The sequence below is a fragment of the Meles meles genome, chromosome 1 (genome assembly GCF_922984935.1).
Source record: "Meles meles chromosome 1, mMelMel3.1 paternal haplotype, whole genome shotgun sequence".
NCBI classification, from domain to species: Eukaryota; Metazoa; Chordata; class Mammalia; order Carnivora; family Mustelidae; genus Meles; species Meles meles.
In genome coordinates, this window is record NC_060066.1 from 161,133,137 (window position 1) to 161,146,997 (window position 13,861).

Here is a 13,861-nt window from a genome sequence, read left to right on the forward strand (position 1 = left end):
ACAAGTGCTTCAATTTCAAGTTATATATATACATGTAACAAAAAATACGCTGATGTTTTGATATTTAGAAGCAACGTGGTTTCCTTGTAAATGGAAATTTAGTTTTCCAATTGCCAGCTAGTTTTGCAATTGCCAGTACCTTCCCTTTCCCTATTTGAAGGACCTCTTCTACCTTGAAACTGTATAAGAAAAAAAAAAGATTAGTGATGAAAAAACAAAAGGCAAAGCATGTTCTACTTGAACAATTTGCAGTTTGGTAAATATAACTGAAACATATTAAGATAGGCATAAGTTGCATTTGATATCCAGACATACCTTTAGGGTGATGCTAACTACATAACACAGAAATCTTTTGAAACTGCAAACCTCAGAAAGGTTTTGAAAAGTTCTAAAAGCTAAAGGTTAGTGTTTTGTTTTGTTTTGTAACTCATTCCTGGCAAGACCTAACCTGATCTGAATTCATTTAGTGGCAAACCTGAACTGAGCTCACATGTTACATGACTATTTATCGTTTTTATTTCCCACTTAGTATGAATATTCATACATTTCGATGCAGAACTAATGTTTGATTATGATTACAGGTCTGCTGTGTAACCCACTACAGTGTTATGTAATATACTTTCTCTACACATGTTATCTCTCTTAAATCTGAAAAATTTTGAATTTTGAAAACTGGATCCACCTGTTTTTAGATAAGGAATTGAGGATCCCCTTTCTTTCTTTTTTTTTTTTTAAGATTTTATTTATGTATTTGACAGAGAGAGGGAGACCACAAGTAGGCAGAGAGGCAGGCAGAGAGAGAGAGAGGAAGAAGCAGGCTCCCTGATGAGCAGAGAGCCCAATGTGGGGCTCTATCCCAGGACCCTGAGATCATGACCTGAGCCAAAGGCAGAGGCTTTAACCCACTGAGCACCCAGGCGCCCGAGGATCCCCTTTCTTGACTCAGGTATTCATAGCTGTATTAAAATGTTAAAGAAGGATAATATCTTAGAGATCATGAAGTTCAATATCTTCCTCTTTTTAAAGGGTAGAAACTAGTATCCATAGAGGAATCACCTCCCAACACACAAATGGTAACTCAGAAAGCTAGGGCCAGCATTCCCAAGATGTCTCTCTGCTTCAGCCAGGGAGCAGTGCCCATGCTATCCTGTCTGAATTATCTACTTTCACTGTCGTGATTCTGAACCTGGCTTTCTCTACCTTCTTGAAGAGAATGAGACAAGTACAGGCCATGTATGGTTTTTGAGAATCTTGGTATGTTTCTCAAAACACGCTAAAATGAGGTGGTAAAAATTATGATCATATTTTATTTAGGTGGTTTTCAGTAACAGTTTTGTTAACATATGATAAAAGCAATATATTTTTGCCATGCACAACATAGTTATGATATTGTCTTACTAAATTTATTAATATTATTAAAAATATCAATTGACAATGCATTATAGGTAGTGTGGTCTAGAAATGAAATGCAAGTTTAAAATTGCATAATGAACATGACCTTCTCTCCATTCTGTAAGTATATCTGCAGGACAACCAAATACATAAATTTATTTAGGAATAACGTAAAAAAATCTACACTGGAGACCTTTGAATGTGAGGCCCAGGCCTTGTGGGGGCCTCCTGGACTATCCCTGAATTGTTTGCTTTTCTCTTTCAATGCTGATCTGCACAGAACTCCCAGTTCCTGAAGCTGCTCTAAGTTTCAAGCATGGTGTTTCCCTGAACTATGTATTTGTGTTGCTAAATCTAGATTATTCTTATGTTTTGTTTCTGTATCTAATAATTATAGAATAGACACAAATACCAGGAACCTTGACCCTCCCCCACCCTCTTCCCGCCCTAAGTCAAACAGCGCTGCAAAGGCGCCAGACTGTCAGTGACTCTTCTCCGACCTATGGTGGATGGAGAGAGGCTGTTAGGGACCTCTGTATCGAAAGTCTGTTGAAATAAAAGGGCAGTCTTCTGAGCCAAGCACCGCCCAGAAGACTTTCCTCTTACTCAAAAATCTTTTCCTCTTTGGCTGTTTCCCGCCTCTCACTGTAATTGTCTCCCTGGCAGAGGAACCACCTGCTCTGGTTCTCTGGGAACGGATTGTAGCCAACTGACCCGGGTTTTCTGTTTAACTGCTTCATGCCTTTCCTACATGGGTTACTATTAAGGCAAGGAGACGGAGAATCAGAGAGGTTATGTAATTTGCCCAATGTCTAACCACAAGCAAATGGCAGAAAAATGACATCAAAATTCATGCTTTATTCCCCTACACTAGATCGGCCAAGTGGTCTCTTCCTTATGACTTTTTCAAAGAGCTTGTAATTGATAGTTTAATCGTTAACAACACACTCCACTATCCTGTGGCCCACAATTCCCTCCATGAATTCATGAAATGTGTTGCTAAATGTCTTGAATTCTTGAACAAAATGTATGATAACTTCATCAAAAAAGAAATAAAATTTGTTCATGGGACAAGTATTTCTTCTTGGCTACCTACTATATGTCAGGTTCTGTATCTACCCTGATTTGTCCCTAATGAATTGGTGTGGGATTTTAGTGATTGATTCTTCCTCTTTTAGTAATTCACAAAGTATTCCTTTAACATGCTATTCCAGAATCTGGTCCAGGATGAGGGAATCAAGCTGTAGTTTGCAGAATCCAGCTTTTTCACTTTTTTAGAAAATAAAGCTATTAATGCATCCCCAGGAAAACTTCTCATTCTCCTTGATACCTTAAAGAGATAACCAAAAATGGTTTGGCTTCCTCACTTTTAATTTCCTTCCATTGCTCCAAGAAATCTAATTGCAGAGTACAACTTTATTCATATTTTATTTGACTTTTATATTTAATGGTAGTGCCTCTTCTTTTAGCTATTTCTGAGGTAGGTATACTGCCTGTCTTCTTCTCCCAGGATCTGCCCAAATAAAGAAAAATCTCTCTGACCCCAGGGAAGCCATATTTCTGGATCTGGGATTGTTTGTGTTTTGTCACGTAAAATCAACCTCCTCTATGTATTCCAACAGAGGGTCCTTTGGTAGAGGTCCTGCAGCTGATTTGTACTAATGTTCTAATTTTCCTTTGCTGCATAACAAACCACTCCAAGACTTAGCCAATTAAAATAACAATTTCCCATTATGTTTCATAGTTATATGGGTTGACAAAATTCAGCTGAGAAGTTGTCACTTGGGGTCTCTCAAATGGTCACAGTCTGAGTCTCCTATGTGGCCAGGGCGCCAGGGCAGGTTTCATAGCATGTGACCTACGCAGCCATGGAGGGCCCCATACTTAGGAGGGCCTCACATTTGGTTCATTGCTCTGTTGTTGTTGTTTTTATTTTTTGAACAGGAAACCCAAGATTTTCATTTTGCACTGATCCCTACAAATTATGGAGCTGGTCCTGACTGAGGCTGCAGTTATCTGTAGAGCTGAGTAGGCGGGATGTTCAAACTGACTGACTCACAAGGCTGGCAGCTGTTGCTGGTTGTTGACTGGGAGTTGCACTGGGGCTGTCACCTGGAGTACCCACGCGTGACTTATCTGTGTGGCCTGAGCTTGTCAGAGAGAGTATTTCAAGAGACTCAATACTTTGGGAGAGACCCAAGTTGAAGCTGAAATGCTTTTTATGACACAACCTTGGACGACCCAGTATATCTTGTCATTTGCAACACATGTGATTGGTCAAGCAAATTATTAAGACCAGCCCAGACCCAAGGGTATGTGCATTGAACCCCGCCTCTTGTTGGGGAGTTGCAAGATCACATTGCAGAAGAGCACATGGGATGAGACATTGTTCTGTTCATCTTTAAAAGATATATTCTGTTGGGGAGCTTGGGGAGCTAGGTCAGTTGGGTATCAGGCTCTTGATCTCAGCTCAGGTCTTGATCTCAAGGTCGGGAGTTCAAGCTCAGTGTGCAGTCTATTTAAAAAAACAAAAACAAAATACAAAGAAACAAAAAAAACCCCACATTCTGCCACAGGGCTCTTCTGTGGGGGGGACACACCGTTTCTTTGCTACGGTGCTCTGTCTCTCAGATTTCCCTGCAAGGTCTGTCCTGTTGATAGGCATTCATTACCAAGTGTAGATAGGCAAAATAGCTTCAGGGTATTGGCCCAGTTTGGTGTCTAACATGATTAAAATGCTTCTTGCTCAGAATCTCTTCTAACTAAGCACGTGCCTATAGGAAGTGTGCCATTAAGGGGGATTCTGATCTTGAGGTGGGTAAGGGACTACAGAGAGACTACTTATTGATCTTTTGCCACACTTCATTTGAGTAAAAATACTGAGCATTTCTAGATTACATTGCTAAATCTTGAAACTTTCAGCATCAAGACTTTATAGCAGAGATAAAAAAGAAGTTTTGCGGGGTGCCTGTGTGGCTTAGTTGGTTAAAGTCTGCCTTCGGCTCAGCGCATGATCCCAGGGTCCGGGATTGAGCCCAATGTCTGTCTCTCTGCTTAGTGAGGAGCCTGCTTCTCCCTCTTCCTCTACCTGCCACTCCCCTTGTTTGTGCTCACACTTTCTCTCTCTAATAAATAAAACGTCTCTAATAAATAAATAAAATCTCTAAATTAAAAAAAAGGTTGGTGTTTGATAATTCTCAAATAAATCCCAATTCTACCACTTACTAGGTAGGTAAACTTCTGAGAGCTTCAGTGTCTTTATTTATGAGATACTTCAATGTGTTAGGACCTTTAATTTAAGCTTCACCACAGCCTTCTCAGATGGACCTTGCATTATTCCTAATATTAAAAAGGAAGGCATAAGTAGTTAGATGAGAATAAGCAATTTGTTCAAAATCACCACGGTGTTAAGTGGTGGGCCAGGATCCAAACCAAAGTCTCTTTGGCACCTGGGCCTGTGTTTCACCGCTGTGCTCTACAGCCTCTCAGACAGATGAAAGTATTCACGTAGCTAAATTCTTTGCATATAACCTGAGTTCCCAGGCTCTTGTTTAGTGATGGTTTTGAGAGCTTAAGACCCTGATATTTTACTATTAAGTCCGGTTGTAGGACCTTACTGGGGAAAAGTCTCTGAGGTAGTCCAGTTTTTAGGCTGTTGGTAACAGTCCCCTGGAGGATGATCTTGTGGTGGGCCAGTCCCTCGTGCTTGTGGCTGGGTAGCTTTCAGCAGGGCCTCTGACATTTGGCATTTTTCTTGGCAGGCAGCCAAGGAGACTGAGTATTTCTCTGTTTTCTTTTACTTTCATTCTTAACCATTTCCTCTCAAAATAAATTTTTAAAAAAAGGACTCAGGGATTTTACTGGTTAGAAATGCATCTTAAAAAGCAGTTTGTGAGGGAAATTTGTAGCTGGAGCAGAAAGGAAGAAAAAGGTGATGGAGGGAAAGGAGGAAACAGCCATTAAATGATTAACAGAATTCAGAATCCCCTTGAGCTTGAAAGGTTCTAATTTTAAAAGCCATTTAAATTCCTCAAAAGAGAGACACTTTCTAAGTATAAATACATGGCCAGGTACTTCTTGGTGAGCAATGAGACTCCTTACGTGAATATTTATTTGTGTTTTGTCCCAACATTTCCCTTTAGCAAAAGTTTACAATGGCCTTCTCCTCCTAACCGTAAATTCCCAAATTGATGGAAAGCAGCAAAGAATTAACTTAAGTGTGGATCCTTTTTCTTCCTCTTCTACTCACTTAGAAAAGGTGCCAGCAGCTATTTACAAACTACTGACCCGACCACTCTGTGTTAATGACCCTCCTTAAGGAGAAACACTTTTTCCTCCTCCTTTTTCTTTCCTGGAGCACTTAATTGCACACTCTGCTCTAAGTGTTTTGCATGTCTTAACTCACGGAGTCCTCACAATCCTCAGAGATCCTAACAACAGTTATCTCTATTTAACAGATAAGAAACTGATGTTAAAGAGGTTAAGAACTGAGCTCCACACACAAGGCTATGAAACGGGGTGATGGTTTGATGGGAGAGTCTTTAATTCCAAAGCAGCCCATTGCGAGAGTCAAGTTTACACAGCCCTGGGGATCAAGCCCAGGCTCTGCTAACTCACAGTTGCGTGTACTGCCTGGAAGGTGCCCGAAGTTCTCACAGTATTTCAATCCTTCCTAATGAAATCAATGAGAAATTAAGGGCCTCCTTCCACAGGCTCCTTAAGCCTTCCTTAAAGAGGCCCAGGACTCTTGGGCTTTTATCCTGTAGAAATTGGAAAGGATTCTATTTATTCAGTCCCTCACTGGACAGACACACAGGCCACATGGCAAAGTGTCAGAGTGCAGACATTGGAACCAGGCTACAGTTGATCCTTGAACAATTCAGGGGTCAGAGGCACCGACCCCCCACATAGTCAAAAATCTACATATAATTCTTGACTTCCCCAAAACTTAACTACTAATAGCCTACTGCTAACAGGAAACCTTACTGATGTCAATTAACACTGCATTCTTACGATAAAGCTGAAGAAAATGTTATTGAGAAAATCCTAAAGAAAATACATTTACTATACTGTAGTTAATGGAAAAAAATCCACATGTAAGTGGACCTGCACAGTTCAAATCTGTGTAGTTCAAGGGTCAACTATACTTTGTATTGTGGTTTTGCCTTTTCCTTGCTCAAGGTCACGCCACTTGTTATTGAACCTTTCTGTTCTTCAGTTTCCTTATGTAAAATTGGTTAATGATACCACCGACTTCACAAAGCTAATTATGAGTTTTAAACGAGTTCACCCATATTAAATATTTAGAACTGTGCCTGACATGTAATAAATGCTCAAAATGCCTAAAGTCTCACTGACAAGGTATTTATGATATAGAAGTATGCGAGGCACTAGATATACGAGTTTATATTCTGTGTGAGATAAGGGGCACATTCTCCAACAGAGGGATTTATGGGCTAAGCACCAGCACTTGGGGACATCACTGCTAAGCACAACACCCCCCATTGCAAAGATTTATAAACTACTGGACGAGGTAAACAGACAATGATGATGCAGTGTGGTAAGTAGTGCAAATGAAGTAGAAAGGGGGGTAATAATAGAACACATGGTAGGGCAGGGAGACATGACTTTTAAGGGTCAAAGGAGGCTTCTTACAGGAAGTGAATTCAAGATGAGACCTGGTGGATGAGAAGGAATTTGCCACGTGAATTCTTGGAACAGGATGTAAATTGTAAGGTATATAAAGGATAGGAAGCATGTGAGTGTGCATGGGGTAGAGTGAGTTAGTCCCATAGGGTTTCAGGGTCAGAGTTCATGGACTGGGAAGCTAGAAAGAAGGTAGTACCAGATTATCAAAGCCCTCCAAAGCTTTGCTGTGGGTTCTGGACTTTATCCCGTATATAATAGGGAAGAGCTGTCAAGTTTAGGAATGGTATGATCTGCAATCCAGTCCAAATGAAATTTGAAGTCAGGGCCATCAGATACAGTGATACTCCTAGATACTCTGCATTGGAGTGCTGGTCAGGGCAGGGGAGAAGTGGGATGTTTGGGAGATAACGGGAAGAACTGTTAGAATGTAATGACTGACATAACATTAAAAAAAAAAAGAATGTAATGACTGATCAGAGCAGAATGGAAGGCAATAATAATACTGTACATTGCCCTCAACAATGGTACCCTCTTAGCTATTACGGATACTTAGTTGGAAAAAATGGAGAAGTACTGGGGGCATAACAGAAGGAACATGAGATTTTGGAGCTGGATGAATCGACTTCAAATCCAGTTTAATCATGTGTTGGTTTCGTGTTTAATGTGGATAAGAATCCCCCTCAAAGTTTGTTATATGATAATATAATACACACAAAGTACCTAGTAGAGTGCCTGGCACATAGAAAGCACTCAGAACATGACAGTTGTGAGTTTTGGGGGTTAGAAAATAAGATGTGATCAGGGATGTATGCCAGACAGTTCTTAGTCTTTTGAATGTCTTAGATGTTTACCGTTAAAAAAAAACATTTTTTAAGGATATAATTCACATCCCTTGACTCACTCATTTAGAGTTTACAATTCAATGTTTTTCCATATTATTTACAGACTTCTACAACAATCACCACAATCTAACTTTAGAACATTTTAATCAACCCTAAAAGAACCTCCATTCCCATGTGTAGTCACTGCCCTTTCTTCCCTACTGCTCCTTCACAGACACAGGCAGCCACTAATCTACTTACTATTTCTTTAGGTTTGCTCTTAAATGCTTCAGAAGATCTGATGAAAGTAACTTCCACCCTGGGAATATGCCAAATTTTGCATGTAATTTCTTGGCAATCAGAGACCTCATATTAAAATTTAAAAGGAATATCCTTAATAAATGCAAACAGAATTTCTACAAAGTTGGCACTAGAGGAAGGAAGAACCTCCCAGTGGTGATGGTGGGTAGCAAGAGCTCATAGCCCTCGCACCCCCCAAACCTTTGCCTAACCTGAGACTTCCGCATACACAAAACTTGCTCCAAAATTTCTACATATAGTCTCCTCCTGTGAATATTAACCATGGAGTCTTCATCTCTTTCACCCTTACCATTTGTTTCCTTTGGGAGCAGCAGAAACCTGAGATTCCAGCCAGCAATCAAGAGTAGTATCACTGAAGATCAGCCAAAGCTATTGAGATAACAGCTACCATTTATTAAGTGCTTATTATGGTTGAGCATTGTTCTTATAATTAATTATCTCTCCTAATTTTTCAGTTTTAGGGATAACACCTGAGTATATTCTATCTCAGCTCTATGGTAACTCCTGATAAATAATATGGTATCACTACGAAGAAGGCGTCTGCTAACAATCTTTGTTTGGTGTTGTTGCCTCTAATTCACTTTACAGAAGCCATCAACAGCTGGAATATGGAGGGGGGGTGACTTTTCTCTTAGTAAAAACAAAAACCAAAAACCAAACAAACAAAAAGACAATGCTTAAGTTCCCTTTGGATCAAGAAGAAATGCCTTGAAGTTCCCCTTAAGTTGTATCAAGTGGGGAATGCCTTTGCCCTCTCAATGCCAAAGGTAGCAGGTTAAAATTCAAGAATGTACTGATCTGGCCTCTTTAGAATTACAAACACTAATTTTGATTACAGAATATTTTCCTCATTTAAATTTTAAACCTTATTACCATGTTAGTTGAGGATTCCTCTTTAAATGGAAACTGGAGGCATATACAGTCTTAATTACTTTTGTATTAACTTCAGAAACGATCTTCCAGTTTGCCATCCCAATCTTACGCTCATTTGCCTATAGATATGCAGAGATAATTGGTTTTCCTCTTGTTTTTTATCTTGGCACCTACAAGTTTCTTCCTACCTCTTGATCTCTTGTTCCATCTGTTTTTGTTTGTTTGTTTCAAATTATTGTAAAGCTGGTGTTATTGGCCATTAATTCAGACCTCAGCTCAAAGACTTTCTGACCATGTAATCCAAAAAGTTGTCCCTCTGTCATATTATACTCTCACAGTACTTATCATTCTGAAAATAATCTTAACGATGCATCTATTTACTTGTTTTTTCTTTGTTTCGTTCCACCAGTGTGTAAACTCCATGAAAATGAAAGCCTTGCCCTTCTCAGGGCTCAGAATAGTACTCGACACATAGGTGGGTATTTAATAAATAATTGAATTAAATGTCTATTCTTAGAATGAATAGATAGTATTAAGTGTGAACCATATTTTCTATTTTCAAATGGGTGTAGACAGATGTATTTGGAACTTCATTGGGTGTATTTAAACCTGAAAACTTGCTATTTATTGTAATGTCAAAAATAAAAAATTTAAAAATAAGATGAATAATAACAGTATCTTGTTTTCTTCTAAAGTTCTTTTTGTTTTGACATATTCAGAATTAATTTAAATTAAAAGGAAGGGGGTGTGGGCACTGGTGTGGCTCATTTGGTTAAGAGTCCAACTCTTGATTTTGGCTCAGGTCTTGATCTCAGGGTGGTGAGTTTAAGCCCAACATTGGGCTTAACACTGGGTAAGGAACCTACTTAAAAATAAAAAAATAAGGGGCGCCTGGGTGGCTCAGGGTTAAAGCCTCTGCCTTTGGCTCAGGTCATGATCCCAGCTCAGGTCATGATTCCAAGGTCCTGGGATCAGCCCTGCAACCGGCTCTCTGCTCAGCGGGGAGCCTGCTTCCCTTCCTCTCTCTGTGCCTGCCTCTACCTACTTGTGATCTCTGTCTGTCAAATGAAATAAATAAAATCTTAAGAAAAATTAAAAAAATAAAAATAAAAAAAGGAAGGGGAATACATGAAACAAAAATTATTTTTAAATGGATGATAGACCTAAACGTAAAAGCTAAAACTATAAAAAATATCCATAAAGCTTTTAGAAGAAGACATAGATGAAAATAAATAATAGATAGATAGATAAAAGAAGACATAGATGTAAATCTTTGTGGTCTTGGGTTAGGCAAAGTTGTGTTAGATATGACAACAAAAGTTCAAGTGGCAAAAAAAAAAAAAAAGACAAATTGGACTTCATCACAAAAGACCACATCAAATTAAAAGCTTTTATGCTGTAAAGGTTACGGCCAAGAAAATGAAAAGTCAGCCCACAAAATGGGATAAAACATTTACAAATCATATCACTGATAAGGCACTTGAAATTTAGAATATATGAAGAATTCTTACAACCTGATACTGAAAAGGTAAATATACCAGTTAGAACCTAAATAGATTTTCTCCAGAGAAGATACAAAAATGGCCAATAAACACATGAAGAGATGGTCAACCTCATTAGCCATTAGGGAAATACAAATCAAAGCACCAGTGAAATAGCTTTTCACACTTGGTAGGATGGCTTTGGTCAAAAAGACAGACCAAGCAGGCATTCATGAGGATGTGGAGACTTTAGAACCCTCATAATTGTTGGTGGGATTGTAACACGATGCAGCCTCTTTGGAAAACAGTTTGGCTCTTCAAAATGTTAAACATAGAGTTACCATATAATCCAGAAATTCCATTCCTAGATATATATACACAAAAGAAATGAAATCATGTCCACACAAGCCCTATAAACAAATATTCACAACAGCAATACTCATAATAGCCAAAAAGCAGAAACAGCTTAAATGTCCAGCAACTGGAAAATGGATAATTAAAATGTAGTCTATCTGTAAAATGGAATATTATTCAGTCAAAATAAAGTACTGATACATACTACAGTATGACTGAACCCAGAAAACCTTATGCTAAGTGAAAGAAGCCAGTCACAAAAGACCACATGTTATATAATTCTATTTACTTAAGATGTCCAGAATAGGTAAATCTATGAGACAGAAAATAGATTAATGGTTGCCTAGCTGGGGATAGAGGGAATGGGGAGTGACTGTTAATTGTATTGGTTCTTTTGGGGGTGATAAAAATGTTCTAAAATCAGCTAGTGATGATAGTTGCATAACTGTGAGTATACCAAAAGCCTTTGAATAGTACCCTTTAGATGGGTAAATTTTATATGGCATATGAATCATATCTCGAGAGTAAATCTTTTTTTTTTTTTAAGAATACAGTGCAAGGGAATAAAAGGAAAAGAAGTTTAAAATGAAGAGGATCAAACTTCAAAGTAAGTTTGAGGTGGCAAAATAGAGTGTAATATTTCTATTTTTAGCTTTGATATTCTAACTTTAGCAAGAGCACAGACTTGCAATTTTATACTTTGCTTTGCATCCTTAGACCCAGAGGATTTGCCCTTTTCTTCACAAGTACCACCTTTATTGCTTTTGTTTTAAAAATTCATAATATATTTAGAGTATACTAAAAATTAGAGTCTTTTATTTACATTATGTGTTACCTATGTCTAGTGGCCCCCAATTGTTATAATAACAATTTTACTTTGCTAAAAGGTGATAGCAATATAAAGATGAAAGACTTTGTTCCCTCTGCCATGTCCCTCACAAGCATAATAGTTGAGCGCTCAGGCTGTGAGATCAGACTGCCTGAACCATTTCAGGCAAGGTGAACTTGGGAGAGACGCTTAACCTCAGTTTCCCTATCTGTAAAAGGGCAGTAGAGGTCATGATACTATTTCCTTCATAACGTTGTTCTGAGAACTAAAGGAAATAATGCATGTGAGGAACTTAGCACAAATGTCAAGAGCATAGTAAATGCTCACATTGTAGTAGTTATTAACTATTATTATTTTAATTTAATAACTGATAGGTAATTGAGATTATTAAGAAATGGGCAGAAACAAGTCGTAATGTGGTTGAGAAGTGAGTATTAAAATCCTAACAGCGAGCATTGGAAGGATATACAATATTATTATTCTCAATTTCATTAACATTAGGTAACTGTATTCAACATTTAAACAACATATTTAAACAAGATGGTAGTTTTCAGGATTTACTGCTAGAAAACTCTTTAGAGAGCTTGCTAAACATAAAGCTTTGAAGTTGCATGAATATTTTTCAGAAAACAGTATGTGATTCAATCATTGCTACAGAGTCCTGATATTTTAGGCTACATTTCTAATCAGTGGTATCTTATCACTTGTCACTTTACAACTCAACCCTTTGAGTAACAAATCTGTCAAGAAGTCTCCTTTCCTCCTCCCGTAAGGTTTATTCAGTCAATGTTTTTTCTATGGAGGGCAGCAGGAACTTCTAACTGTTTTTAAGGACTATTTTAACTTCTTAGGAGAGAGGAAACATTAGTAGAAATAATTACTTATAAAATAATAACTGATTGTGAGGTGTGAAAGAATTGCTGTTTTGAGCTTTACTGTATATTTTAAAAGTGAACTTTAAAACTTTTTTGGATCAACCAAAATTCCAGGAGATAAGAAAGGGAGAGAAGGAAGTTGAAAGTACTTACAAATTTCTCCCCTTTTCCCCCAAATGTTTATTCTTATTTTTTTTTATTTTTTTAAATATTTTATTTATTTATTTGACAGAGAGAGATCACAAGTAGATAGAGAGGCAGGCAGAGAGAGAGAGAGAGAGGGAAGCAGGCTCCCCGCTGAGCAGAGAGCCCGATGCGGGACTCGATCCCAGGACCCCGAGATCATGACCTGAGCCGAAGGCAGCGGCTTAACCCACTGAGCCACCCAGGCACCCCTGTTTATTCTTATTTTTATGTTGTATTGGTAGGTAAAATTCTCTGAGGAGCATAAGTAAACCTCAGAAACTCATAGCTACACAATTCCCCTCTGTGTAGCTTATCAGTAAATATTCTTGTTGTAATAAAACTTGGTGGTCATAAAGATCTGTTTGAGAAAACTGGGGATCTGTATATAAGATAAAAATTGCTGAGGATAGGTTTGCCTCATGCCCCAGTTAATCCCTCTTTATACTTCCACGCCCCAGTTAGTCTCTCTTTATAATTCATTTTCCTCACCTTAAAAAGGGAATACATGAGCTTTCTCATTGAGTTGATATAAGGATGAAGTGAAATCATAAATGTAAAGTGCATCAAGCACATCGTAAAATGTCAAGTTTTAGCTCTTATTATTGTTGTTGTGGCATTGGCCAGAAAGAGGTAAAGAGGCGCTGTAGCAGATATCTCAAAGATGCAAATATTAACAGCCCATGTAAAGAGGAAGGGTTTCTTAAAGCAGGGAGATTGCACGGGCATAAAGAGTACAGTCAAAAAGTCCTTGTCTTTTGTCTTGGTGGGAGCCACAAGAGTCAGAGCTTGCAGAACGGGGTGGTATGTGTGTGTGTGTAAAATGGGAGTGTGTGTGGCAGGGACTGAGGCAACAGAGAAATAATTGACTTTGAGGAGTGAGGCTGCAGATAGAAACTAGAAAACCACCAGGCTTGCTGCCACATGCCTGCAGTATGACTATTTTCCTTGTTAAGGAATTGATTTAAAATCTCAGAAATTGGTAAGATTACATTCAGCCATGTTTACATACCCTGCCTGACATGCAACGATATTCAAATCTTATTAAAGATTGGAAATTAATTAATAATGGACTGACTTCTA